Genomic DNA, 14197 nt, shown 5'->3' with positions numbered 1-14197 from the left:
AGTGAACTGAAAGTGAGGAACAGAAAATTCCTGAATTCATTGGCTATCCAAAAAAGAACTCTTTAAGGGTTTAGAAATTTTCTTTGAAAATAATGTCTATTTTCTAAAAAAAAAAAGTCAAGAAGCCTTATTTTGAAGACTTTAAGGTAAGTCAAACAACTTTTGTTTGAAAAGTTATAATCTATTTTGCAGCAAATTATTATAAACTAATTTCTATATAAATAAGGGTCTCCAGGTATATAATTCCTGAAGTGCTGAGATGAAAATATGTTACAACATTTCTTCAGTTGGAAAGAAATTATTATAACCTTTAAAAAATTACAATAAATTACAACTATATTAAAAATACCACAGGAAAGAAATTTAACCCTGTAACTGAATACTTTAAAATAAAAGCAAAAATATCTACAAAGAAAATATTTATATTTACAATAGTTTAGCTCCCCACATGTTACAAGTCATTTAAGGCATTAAATTGGAATGAAAGTTTATATGTTATTGAAGTATAATCCAACAAATACGTAGCTGAGCAACTTACTCAATTTTTGACATAAGAGAAAAAACTTTTTAATATTTGCTATTATAGAAGTAATTACAGCAAAGTGTTTTTTTTTATAATTTTCTATGCCTTATTGAAAAATAAAAATGGAACTTAGAATTTGTTAATTTATTTATTTATTTTTATTTCCAGCATAACAGTATTCATTATTTTTGCACCACACCCCGTGCTCCATGCAATCCGTGCCCTCTATAATACCCACCACCTGGTACCCCAACCTCCCACCCCCCGTCCCTTCAAAACCCTCAGATTGTTTTTCAGAGTCCATAGTCTCTCATGGTTCACCTCCCCTTCCAATTTCCCCAAACTCCCTTCTCCACTCTAAGTCCCCATGTCCTCAATGCTATTTGTTATGCTCCACAAATAAGTGAAACCATATGATAATTGACTCTCTCTGCTTGACTTATTTCACTCAGCATAATCTCTTCCAGTCCAGTCCATGTTGCTACAAAAGTTGGGTATTCATCCTTTCTGATGGAGGCATAATACTCTATCCCCAGGGGTACAGGTCTGTGAATCACCAGGTTTACACACTTCACAGCACTCACCAAAGCACATACCCTCCCCAATGTCCATAATCCCACCCCCTTCTCCCAAACCCCCTCCCCCCAGCAACCCTCAGTTTGTTCTGTGAGATTAAGAGTCACTTATGGTTTGTCTCCCTCCCAATCCCATCTTGTTTCATTTATTCTTCTCCTACCCACTTAAGCCCCCATGTTGCATCACCACTTCCTCATATCAGGGAGATCATATGATAGTTGTCTTTCTCTGCTTGACTTATTTCGCTAAGCATGATATGCTCTAGTTCCATCCATGTTGTCGCAAATGGCAAGATTTCATTTCTTTTGATGGCTGCGTACTATTCCATTGTGTATATATACCACATCTTCTTGATCCATTCATCTGTTGATGGACATCTAGGTTCTTTCCATAGTTTGGCTATTGTGGACATTGCTGCTATAAACATTCGGGTGCATGTGCCCCTTTGGATCACTACGTTTGTATCCTTAGGGTAAATACCCAATAGTGCAATTGCTGGGTCATAGGGCAGTTCTATTTTCAACATTTTGAGGAACCTCCATGCTGTTTTCCAGAGTGGCTGCACCAGCTTGCATTCCCACCAACAGTGTAGGAGGGTTCCCCTTTCTCCGCATCCTCGCCAGCATCTGTCATTTCCTGACTTGTTGATTTTAGCCATTCTGACTGGTGTGAGGTGATATCTCATTGTGGTTTTGATTTGTATTTCCCTGACGCCGAGTGATATGGAGCACTTTTTCATGTGTTTGTTGGCCATCTGGATGTCTTCTTTGCAGAAATGTCTGTTCATGTCCTCTGCCCATTACTGAATTCCTGTATAAGTTCTAGCAGTTTTGGAGTGGAGTCTTTTGGGTTTTCCACATATAGTATCATATCATCTGCGAAGAGTGATAATTTGACTTCTTCTTTGCCGATTTGGATGCCTTTAATTTCCTTTTGTTGTCTGATTGCTGAGGCTAGGACCTCTAGTACTATGTTGAATAGCAGTGGTGATAATGGACATCCCTGCCATGTTCCTGACCTTAGCGGAAAAGCTTTCAGTTTTTCTCCATTGAGAATGATATTTGCGGTGGGTTTTTCATAGATGGCTTTGATGATATTGAGGTATGTGCCCTCTATCCCTACACTTTGAAGAGTTTTGATCAGGAAGGGATGCTGTACTTTGTCAAATGCTTTTTCAGCGTCTATTGAGAGTATCATATGGTTCTTGTTCTTTCTTTTATTGATGTGTTGTATCACATTGACTGATTTGCGGATGTTGAACCAACCTTGCAGCCCTGGAATAAATCCCACTTGGTCGTGGTGAATAATCTTTTTAATGTACTGTTGAATCCTATTGGCTAGTATTTTGTTGAGTATTTTCGCATCTGTGTTCATCAAGGATATCGGTCTATAGCTCTCTTTTTTGGTGGGATCCTTGTCTGGTTTTGGGATCAAGGTGATGCTGGCCTCATAAAATGAGTTTGGAAGTTTTCCTTCCATTTCTATTTTTTGGAACAGTTTCAGGAGAATAGGAATTAGTTCTTCTTTAAATGTTTGGTAGAATTCCCCCGGGAAGCCGTCTGGCCCTGGGCTTTTGTTTGTTTGGAGATTTTTAATGACTGTTTCAATCTCCTTACTGGTTATGGGTCTGTTCAGGCTTTCTATTTCTTCCTGGTTTAGTTGTGGTAGTTTATATGTTTCTAGGAATGCATCCATTTCTTCTAGATTGTCAAATTTATTGGCGTAGAGTTGCTCATAGTATGTTCTTATAATAGTTTGTATTTCTTTGGTGTTAGTTGTGATCTCTCCTCTTTCATTCATGATTTTATTTATTTGGGTCCTTTCTCTTTTCTTTTTGATAAGTCGGGCCAGGGGTTTATCAATTTTATTAATTCTTTCGAAGAACCAGCTCCTAGTTTCGTTGATTTGTTCTATTGTTTTTTTGGTTTCTATTTCATTGATTTCTACTCTGATCTTTATGATTTCTCTCCTCCTGCTGGGCTTAGGGTTTCTTTCTTGTTCTTTCTCCAGCTCCTTTAGGTGTAGGGTTAGGTTGTGTACCTGAGACCTTTCTTGTTTCTTGAGAAAGGCTTGTACCACTATATATTTTCCTCTCAGGACTGCCTTTGTTGTGTCCCACAGATTTTGAACCGTTGTATTTTCATTATCATTTGTTTCCATGATTCTTTTCAATTCTTCTTTAATTTCCTGGTTGACCCATTCATTCTTTAGAAGGATGCTGTTTAGTCTCCATGTATTTGGGTTCTTTCCAAACTTCCTTTTGTGGTTGAGTTCTAGCTTTAGAGCATTGTGGTCTGAAAATATGCAGGGAATGATCCCAATCTTTTGATACCGGTTGAGTCCTGATTTAGGACCGAGGATGTGATCTATTCTGGAGAATATTCCATGTGCACTAGAGAAGAATGTGTATTCTGTTGCTTTGGGATGAAATATTCTGAATATATCTGTGATGTCCATCTGGTCCAGTGTGTCGTTTAAGGCCTTTATTTCCTTGCTGATCTTTTTCTTGGATGATCTGTCCATTTCAGTGAGGGGAGTGTTAAAGTCCCCTACTATTATTGTATTATTGTTGATGTGTTTCTTTGATTTTGTTATTAATTGGTTTATATAGTTGGCTGCTCCCACGTTGGGGGCATAGATATTTAAAATTGTTAAATCTTCTTGTTGGACAGACCCTTTGAGTATGATATAGTGTCCTTCCTCATCTCTTATTATAGTCTTTGGCTTAAAATCTAATTGATCTGATATAAGGATTGCCACTCCTGCTTTCTTCTGATGTCCATTAGCATGGTAAATTCTTTTCCACCCCCTCACTTTAAATCTGGAGGTGTCTTCGGGCTTAAAATGAGTTTCTTGGAGGCAACATATAGATGGGTTTTGTTTTTTTATCCATTCTGATACCCTGTGTCTTTTGACAGGGGCATTTAGCCCATTAACATTCAGGGTAACTATTGAGAGATATGAATTTAGTGCCATTGTATTGCCTGTAAGGTGACTGTTACTGTATATGGTCTCTGTTCCTTTCTGAACTACCACTTGTAGGCTCTCTCTTTGCTTAGAGGACCCCTTTCAATATTTCCTGTAGAGCTGGTTTGGTATTTGCAAATTCTTTCAGTTTTTGTTTGTCCTGGAAGCTTTTAATCTCTCCTTCTATTTTCAATGATAGCCTAGCTGGATATAGTATTCTTGGCTGCATGTTTTTCTCGTTTAGTGCTCTGAAAATATCATGCCAGCTCTTTCTGGCCTGCCAGGTCTCTGTGGATAAGTCAGCTGCCAATCTAATATTTTTACCATTGTATGTTACAGACTTCTTTTCCCGGGCTGCTTTCAGGATTTTCTCTTTGTCACTGAGACTTGTAAATTTTACTATTAGGTGACGGGGTGTGGGCCTATTCTTATTGATTTTGAGGGGCGTTCTCTGAACCTCCTGAATTTTGATGCTCGTTCCCTTTGCCATATTGGGGAAATTCTCCCCAATAATTCTCTCCAGTATACCTTCTGCTCCCCTCTCTCTTTCTTCTTCTTCTGGAATCCCAATTATTCTAATGTTGTTTCGTCTTATGGTGTCACTTATCTCTCGAATTCTCCCCTCATGGTCCAGTAGCTGTTTGCCCCTCTTTTGCTCAGCTTCTTTATTCTCTGTCATTTGGTCTTCTATATCACTAATTCTTTCTTCTGCCTCATTTATCCTAGCAGTGAGAGCCTCCATTTTTGATTGCACCTCATTAATAGCTTTTTTGATTTCAACTTGGTTAGATTTTAGTTCTTTTATTTCTCCAGAAAGGGCTTTTATATCTCTCGAGAGGGTTTCTCTAATATCTTCCATGCCTTTTTCGAGCCCGGCTAGAACCTTGAGAATTGTCATTCTGAACTCTAGATCTGACATATTACCAATGTCTGTATTGATTAGGTCCCTAGCCTTCGGTACTGCCTCTTGTTCTTTTTTTTGTGTTGAATTTTTCCGTCTTGTCATTTTGTCCAGATAAGAGTATATGAAGCGGCAAGTAAAATACTAAAAGGGTGGCAACAACCCCAGGAAAAAATGCTTTAACCAAATTAGAAGAGATCCAAAATCGTGAGGGGGGAGAAAGGGGATAAAAAGAGGTTCAAAAAGGAAGAAAGAAAAAAAAAGAAAAAAGAAAAAGAAAAAAAAAAGAAAATAAAAGAAAAGAAAAGAATTTAAAAAAAAAAAAAAAGGAAAACACCTTTCAGAAAGTGGTTGTTTTTCTGTTTCCAGAATTGCTGTTCTTCTTCTCTTCGATCTGCCGATGGATTTTCAGGTGTTTGCAATCTTTAGATAAGCTATCTAGCTGATCTCCGGCTAGCTGAAACAGTCTCAACCTGCTACTCCTCCGCCATCTTGACTCCTCCGGAACTTAGAATTTGTGCTATTACTAGTTGTTTAATGGTTTTATGAATGTTGGCAAATTTTTATAAATTATTGGTTACAAAGAATGGTCAAAGATGGATTGAGTGATACAGTTTGAAAACAATTTCAAATTTGGGTCTTTAGGGTTTTTTATAGTTTTGTTCCTATTTTCTTACATGCACATAATATATAATAAGAAAATGGAAATTTTACACTTCATCTTAGCCAAAAGGCCGAGAAGCAATGAGAAAATGGAAATTTTAAAAATGGAAATTATGAGTTGTCATTTCACAAAATAATGACAGGCTATATAGTGCTTAGAAAAAAACTCATCATCTTTCGTTAGTCACAGAAGTGACATTCAATATTTTATACCTAATTTTCTAATACTTTGTTTTTTTTTTAAGTACATGCCAATTATTTATATATTTATTTTATTCTATAAGTCAAATTCCATTAAAATTATAATTTATATCACAGTGGACTTAGGAAGTACTGTATTCAAATTATTATATTCTATTTCTATGACTATTTTCCCATATTTGGCCAAAAGTACCCTGTCAGGCTGGCTCCTTAATACTTTTGTTATATAACAATTAATCTCTGAGCAATCCCTTAGTTTTTTGGCCAAAAATATGTTACAGGTTTTCCTCTACAATGTTTACCCCAGTCTTGAAATCAAACAATCCTCCAAGAAGTAAATACTAATAAAGGAAGCATTCCTTTATATGCTAAGTAATTTATCTTTCATTGAAGAAGAGCATGCAGATAAAAAGATCAGAGTGGTAGGTGTCCTTATTGATAATCATAAGTTACTCTTCTGTCAGTGGATATAGTTAATAAATATTTATATGTATCTTCACATATATTTTTATTTCTGCATCTATTATCTGTCTAAAAATTATGAAAGTGTATTGATACTTCTGATTTCAACCAGAATCACAAGAATTCTTTGTCTTCTCCCTACTTATAACTCTTTTCTTTAATGATGAGAACCCATTTTTATTATCCACAAGATATTTACTAATTTGTTCAGACCTGGAATGCACATGCTTTTGAAAATCGACTCAACTTAATTAGATCAGATTATAGAGAAATTTATGCCACCCATTATGAAAAATAATGTAGCAATGACCTAGTAATTATGAAAACATAATTGAGGACTAACAGCTGAGTGTGATACCAGCCAAATCATGAAGAGCTTAAAGAGATCAGGAAAAGAGACAAAGAGCATACTGCTCAAATTACTGTCATCTAAGACTGTACTATCCAAGGCAACACTCCATGAAGAACATGGAGTTCTTCAACAATTACTCACTATCAGAGAAATACACTTTTCTCAACTAGTCCAGCAAATTAAATAAGCAACAATAATCTCCTCTGGCAAGGGGAAATCAGTATCCAGAGATAGTAAAATATATTATTTAAAATATCACTTTTCAACCAAAAAATTCATGACATGAAACAGGAATATGTGGCTGTTACACAGTCACTTCTATTCAATATCTAATGTTGATTATGCCAGGGCAATTAGGCAAGAAAAAAAAATAAGGATACCCAAACTGGAAAGAAGTAAAACAATCTCTATTTGCATAAACATGACCTTAAAATATAGACTAGGTTAAGGAATCAGATTTAAAAAAATATTACTAGAACTGATGAATGAGTTCAACATGGTGTGAGTATAAGGTCAATAAACCAGAAATGAAATATCTAAAAATAAGGTAAAAAACTTTATTTGCATCAAAAATAAAACACTTAATAAAATTAACTAAAAAATGTGAAACTTGTATTTTGAAAGCTAAAACATTGTTGTAAGTAATTAAAAACAGTATAAGTAACTGGAAAACATCCATGCTTATAGAAGACAACATTGTTAAGATAGCAACACTCTTTAAATTGCAGATTCTTTTAAAAAATTTTTCAGGGATTGAAAAGCTTGATCCTAAAAATTATACGAAACTGAAGGGACCCACAATATGCAAAATGATATTGAAAAAGAACAAAACTGAAGGAAATATACTTCCAAATTTCAAAACAGATTATAAAGTTAAAGGATTCAAGACAGTGTGACACTTGCATAAAAATATAGAGATCAATGAAATAGAATGGAAAGTTGAGAAATAAATCTATATATGTGTGTAGTCAATTGATTTCAGTCAAGGTGTCAAAGCAATTCAATATGTAAAGAACAGTTGTTGTTTGTTTGTTTTTGTTTTCAAGAAATGGTACTGAAACAATTGAGTACAACATGAAAAACCACAAAATTGGACCCCTTCCCTTAAAAATTAATTTCAAATGGATTAAAGACCTCAATGCAAAATGTAAAATTATATATAAACTCTTAGGAAAAAAAAATAGGTGTAAATCATGACTTTGATATAAGCAATGGTTACTTTGAACTCCACCAAAATTCAAAATTTCTATGTTCTACAGGACACCATCAAGAAAATAAAAAGGGAGAAGTGGCACTTGGACATGGCAGACTGAGTTTCTACCTGCAGTGCCAAAGCAGTAGTCCCAACCAAGCTCTGCTTTATGTAGAACCAGGTCATGGTAGTGTCTGACCAGTGAACCTGATGGATTGCAGGTCCTTCTGCTTGGGGTCCTAAAGCAAAGATCTTTTCTGAATCTGAAGAATGGTCCAGGAAGCTATGCTCCTATTCAATAGCCCCACCTACAGTGGCATTTGAATAGAAAACACATTCTGTGGCTTTCTCCATCTGCAGAATAAAACCAGTGGCACCATCTGGCCAAGGAACTGAGTTCACAGTCTTGCCTGATTTGGGTCCCCAGTGAACTGTGCAGATCCTGAGCCCTCTCTTGCTGCACTGCTAACTGATGTATAGGTTTAACTTCATTTGAGAGTTGTGCCCAATCCTGACTATCTATCTAATAAGCCTGATCAGAGAATCCAGGCAACTATGAACTGCGTCCTCCAGTCTTGTTTAAGCAGGAAACCAAAGCCAATAGTCCCATGCAATTGTTCTCATTCAGCATTAACTCCCTCCCCTGCAACTGACTGAAGGGCCTGGGCAATGGACTCACCCAAATATAGACACTGATAGCAAGCCTCACCTGCCCAAAGACATTACCAGCAGACAAATCTAGAAACCCAAACTGAGCAGATTCCAAACTCAAATGTGTAGATGCCAATGTGAGGAATGAAGAATTATAAAAAAACAAATAAACATGACACCAGCAAAGAAAACTAACACAGCTTTGTTGACTGACCATAAAAAAAAGGGAGATTTGTGAACTACAAAATAATTCAGAAGAATCCCCTTAAAGAGGTTTAGTGAACTACAAGAACACACGGATAAGACAAAATTAGAAAAACAATGCATGAACAATATAAGAAGTTCATTAAAAAATGAACAAACAAACAAACAAACTGGAAGTCCTAGAGCTGCAAAATAAAGTAAGTAAACTCAAGAATGCAATAGTTTCAAAAGGAGACTCAATCATGCAGAAGAATCATTGACCTAGAAGATAGGCATATAAATTAGAGAAACAAACAAACAAAACAGAAACAAATAACAAAAGCCATTAGGACTAATAAGACACAATCAAAAGAAATAATATCCACACTATAGGAATTCCAGAAAGAAAAAGAAAAAAGAACAATGTATATTTAAAGCAATAATGGCTGAAAACTTCCCACAAACTTGGGAGAAAAAAATGAACATCCACCTCAATGAAGTCCAAATGTTCCCCATATTAATTGAACCCAAATAAGGATTCACTGAAACACATTGTACCTGAAGTCAAGTTCATAAGGGAACCCCCATAGGACCTTTTCTCAACAAAAAATTTTTAAGCCAGAAGAGAACAGGATGACATACTCAAAATATTGAAATTTTAAAAATGTCAACCAATAATTACATATCTAGCAAAGCTGTCTTTCAGAAATGAAGGAGAGATAAAGACTTTCCCAAGCAAACAAAAGCTAAGAGAAAATATCACTACTAGACCTGCCTTACCAAAAAAAAAAAAAAAAAAAAAAAAAAAAAAAAAAAAAAAAAAAGCTAAAGGAAGCCTTTCAAGTAGAACTAGGAAAAAAAAATGCAAAAAAAAAATAATATGAGAAGATAACAAAACTCATTGGTTATGATAAATATATACACGAATCTAGATGTTGTAATATGGTAGTGGTGGTACCTAATCCACTTACAACTCTAGTTTAAAAGCTAAAGTATTAAAAATAAACAGAACTTCAGTACTGTGTTACTAATTACCCAATCATTATAAAAAAGAACAAGTCCAGCAAATTGATACCAAAAGACATCAAAAGTAAAAATAAGCAGAGTAAAAAGCAACAGATCTACAAAGCACCAAGAAGACAATTAAAAGGACAATGGTACCACCTTACCTATCAATAGTTTCTTTAAATGTACACAGATTAAATTATCTAATGAAAAGACATAGAATGGCTGTATTTAAAAAACTAGACCCAATGATATGCTGCCTATAAGAGACTCACTTTAGACTTAAAGGCACACATGCTGACAGTAAGGTATGGAAAGAAATATTTCAAGCATAAAGCAACAACAACAAATGGCAGGAGTAGCTATACTTATATAAGACAAAATAGACTTTAAACTGAAAATGGTAAAAAGAGACAAAGAAGCTCACTGTGTAATGATATAGGGATTAGTCCATCAAGAAGACATAACAATTATAAATAATCATGTGCCCACCATTGCAAACCTAAATGTATACAACAAAACCTAACATAGCAAAAAGGAGAAATAAACAACCATGCAATAATCATTGGGTATCTTATATCCCATAAAATCAATAAGAAAACAGTAGATTTAAACACCATAGACCAAATGAAATTTCCAGACATGTGCAGAACATTTTATCTGAAAACAGCAGAATACACATTCTTCTCAAGGACACATTTTCTAAAATAGACCTCATGTTAGGCCACAAAAAAAGCCAGCAAATTGAAGAAGATTGAAATCATACCAAGTATTTTCTTTAACCACAATAGTATGAAACTAATAAATAATAACAGGAGGAAACTGAAACATTCACAAGTACATAGATGATTAAACATCTTCTCCCCAAAGGCCAGTGAATCAAAAAAGAAATTAATGGGAAAATTTAAAAAAGTATCTTGAAACAAGAGAAAATGGAAACAAAACATACCAAAACTTAGGATATGCAGCAAAAACGGTTCCAAAATGGAACTGTTTTAATACCAATACACATCTATGTTAAAAAACTAGAATAATTGCAAGTAATGGTTTATACTTTAAGGAAGTAGAAAAAGAATAAAATGAGCCCAAAGTTAGCATAAGAGAGGAAATAGAGTAAATGAAATGAAGAGGGGAAAAAAGTATAAAAGATGGAAAAAACTGAGAGTTGTTTCTTTGAAAAGAAAACCAAAATTGAAAAAAAAAAACAAAAAACTTTTAGCTAGACCAATCAAGGGGGAAAAACAAAATTATGAATGCAAAAGGAGACATTACCACAGATACTACAGAAATACAAAGGATCACAAGATACTACAATGGACAATTAAATGCCAACAAAATGATCAACCCAATGAAATAGAAAAACTCTTACAAACATACAACTTACAAAGATTGAATTAGGAAGAAATAAAAATCTGAATAGACCAATCACTAGTGAGGAGAGTCAAAGTCAAAATTCTCTGAATGAAACAAAACAAAACAAAACAAAACAAACAAACAAAAATCAAAAACAAAAACAAAACCACCAGGAACAGATTACTTTAGAGGTGAATTTTAGCAAACATTTAAAGTCTCAAGCTGCCAAAAAATAGAAGAGAACACTCTCAAATTCATTTTATGAGGCAAACATTACCTTGATACCAAAACCACACTACTAGAAAATAATAGGACAAGATCTCTGATGAACACACATACAAAAATTCTCAATAAACTACTAGAAAAATATATTTAGCAGTACATTAAAAAAGATCATTTACCATGATCAAGTGGGATTTATACTGGAAAGGCAAAGATGTTTCAACATATGAAAATCAATGTGATGAGTCACATTAATAGAATGGAAATAAAATATAATCATCTCAATAGATGAAGAAAAATCATTAAAAAAAAAAAAAACACCTCAACATTCATGCAAGATAAAAAGCCTTAAATTAGGTATGGAAGGAATATTCCTCAACTTAAGAAAGACCATATATGACAAGACCACAGCTATCAACGGTGATGAAATTTTAAAAACTTTTCCTATCAGATTAGGAATAAGACAAGGGTGTCCACTCTCACCACTACTGTTCAGCATAATACTGGAAGTCCTGGCCAAAACAATCAGGCAAGAAAAACAAATAAAAACCATCAGAATTGGAAAGGAAGAAATAAAATTTTCTGTTTACAGATGACATTATTATATATATAGAAAATCTTAAAAACACCAAAAATCTCTTAAATCTTATCAATAAATTCAGTAAAGTTGTATATAAAAATTAGCATTCACAAAACAGTAGCATTTCTATACACCTATAGGAAATTATAAAAATAAACAATCCCATTTACAATAGCATCAAAAATAATAAAATATAGGGGCACCTTGGTGGCTCAGTCATTAAGTATTTGCCTTCAGCTCAGGTCATGATCTCATAGTCCTGGGATTGAGCCCCACATTAGGCTCCCTGTTCAGTGGGTTGCCTGCTTCTCTCTCCTGCTTGTGTTCCCCTCTCTCACTGTGTCTCTTTCTGTCAAATAAATAAATTATTTAAAAAATAATAATAGTAGGGGTGTCTGGGTGGTTTAGTGTTAAAATCTCTGCCTTCGGCTCAGGTCATGATCTCAGGGTCCTGGGATCGAGCTCTGCATCAGGCTGTCTGTTCAGCAGCAGGGAGCCTGCTTCCCCCCCCCTCTCTGACTACTTGTGATCTCTGCCTGCCAAATAAATAAATAAAATATTTAAATAAATAAAATATTTTAATAATAATAATAATAATAAAATATATAGGAGTAAGTTTAACCAAGGAGGTGAAAGATCACTACACTGAAAACTACAGAATATTGATGAAAGAAATAATCAAATAAGTGGAAAAGTATTCTGTGTTCATAGATTAGAAGTATTAATATTGTTAAAATATTCCTACTACCCAAAACTATAGATTCAGTGAAATCCCTATCAAGATTTTAAAGACTTTTTTTTTTTTTAACAGAAGTAAAAAGAAAAAAATCCTAAAATTGGGATAGAACCAATATCCCAAATAGCCAAAGCAATCTTGAGAAAAAAAGAACAAAGTAATGTTACATGGAGTAATCAAACATCCTGGTCTTAAACTATGTTACAAAGATACAGTAATCAAAACAGTATGGTATTGACATAAAAATTAACATATCAATGGGACAGAATAAAGAGCCCAGAATGAGGAAATTGGATGAAGGTGTGCAAAAGGTACAAACTTCCAGTTATCAAGATACATAAGTAAAAGATAGATAACCTGATAAAATGATAACTATAGCTAACACTGCTGTGTGGTACTTATGAAAGTTAAGAGAGTAAATCCTGGGCTACCTGGATGGCTCAGTCAGTTAAACAGCTGCCTTCCACTCAGCTCATGATCCCAGGGTCCTGAGATCTAGCCCTGAGTTTGGCTCCCTGCTCAGCAGAGAGCCTGTTTCTCCCTCTTCCTCTGCCTACTTGCTGTCTCTCATTCTGTCAAATAAATAAATACAAGCTTTAAAAAATTTAAAAAAAAAGTAAATCCTAATTTAATTACAAAATAAATATTATATATATATAGATATGTGATAGATGTTAACTAAACTTATTGTAGTAATTATTTCACAATATATGGAATTCAAAACTTTATTCATGTACCTCCTTAAACTTATACAGTGCTTTATGTCAATTACATCTCAATAAAACTAGAAAGAAAACATGGGAAAAAATAAAATAAAAATCCACTAATGTGATATTTATAAATCATATACATATTTCTGAAAAAGCATTTATATACAGGATATATAAAGAATATAAGCAGTTCAATAATAAAAAAATAATAACTAAAAATGGACAAAGAAACTTAGGAGATATTTTTCAAAAGAGAGATACATATGGTAAAGCCCATTAAAAATGCTCCACATTATTATTTATCATAGAAATGCAAATTGAAACCAAAATAAAATACCACTTCTTATCTACCTAGAATGACTATAGAAAGACAATTGCAGGTATGGGCAAGTACATGGAGAAATAAGAACCCTCATACACTATTGGTGGAAATGTAAAATGGTGCAACCATTTGGGAAATCACTTTTATAGAAATCACTATCAATGAACTGGATGTAACTGAATTTTTGCATTATTCCAACAACAGAAAAATACATATCTTTTTCAGGTTCACATGGAGCAATCACTAAGACCACATTCTGGGCATTAAAACATACCTCAACTAATTTAAAATAATATAAATCTGACAAAGAATGCTTTCAGACCACCATGGAATTAACTAAAAATAAATTACACAAAGACAGCTAAAATCCCACAAATATTTGGAAATTAAGTAACATACTGCTAAGTAACAAATGAGACAAGAAATCTGAAAATATATTTAAAAACTATTTTGACCTAAATAAAACTAAAACCACAATTTACCATATCTTTGGGATAAAGTGAAAGTAGTGATTGGAGGGAAACTTATAGCACTGAATGTATATATTAGAAAAAAACAAAGTTTGGAAATTAACAACATAAGCATCAACCTTAGGACA

The sequence above is a fragment of the Mustela erminea genome, chromosome 2, assembly GCF_009829155.1.
Source record: "Mustela erminea isolate mMusErm1 chromosome 2, mMusErm1.Pri, whole genome shotgun sequence".
NCBI lineage: Eukaryota > Metazoa > Chordata > Mammalia > Carnivora > Mustelidae > Mustela > Mustela erminea.
Note: the sequence above shows the minus strand (reverse complement) of the source record.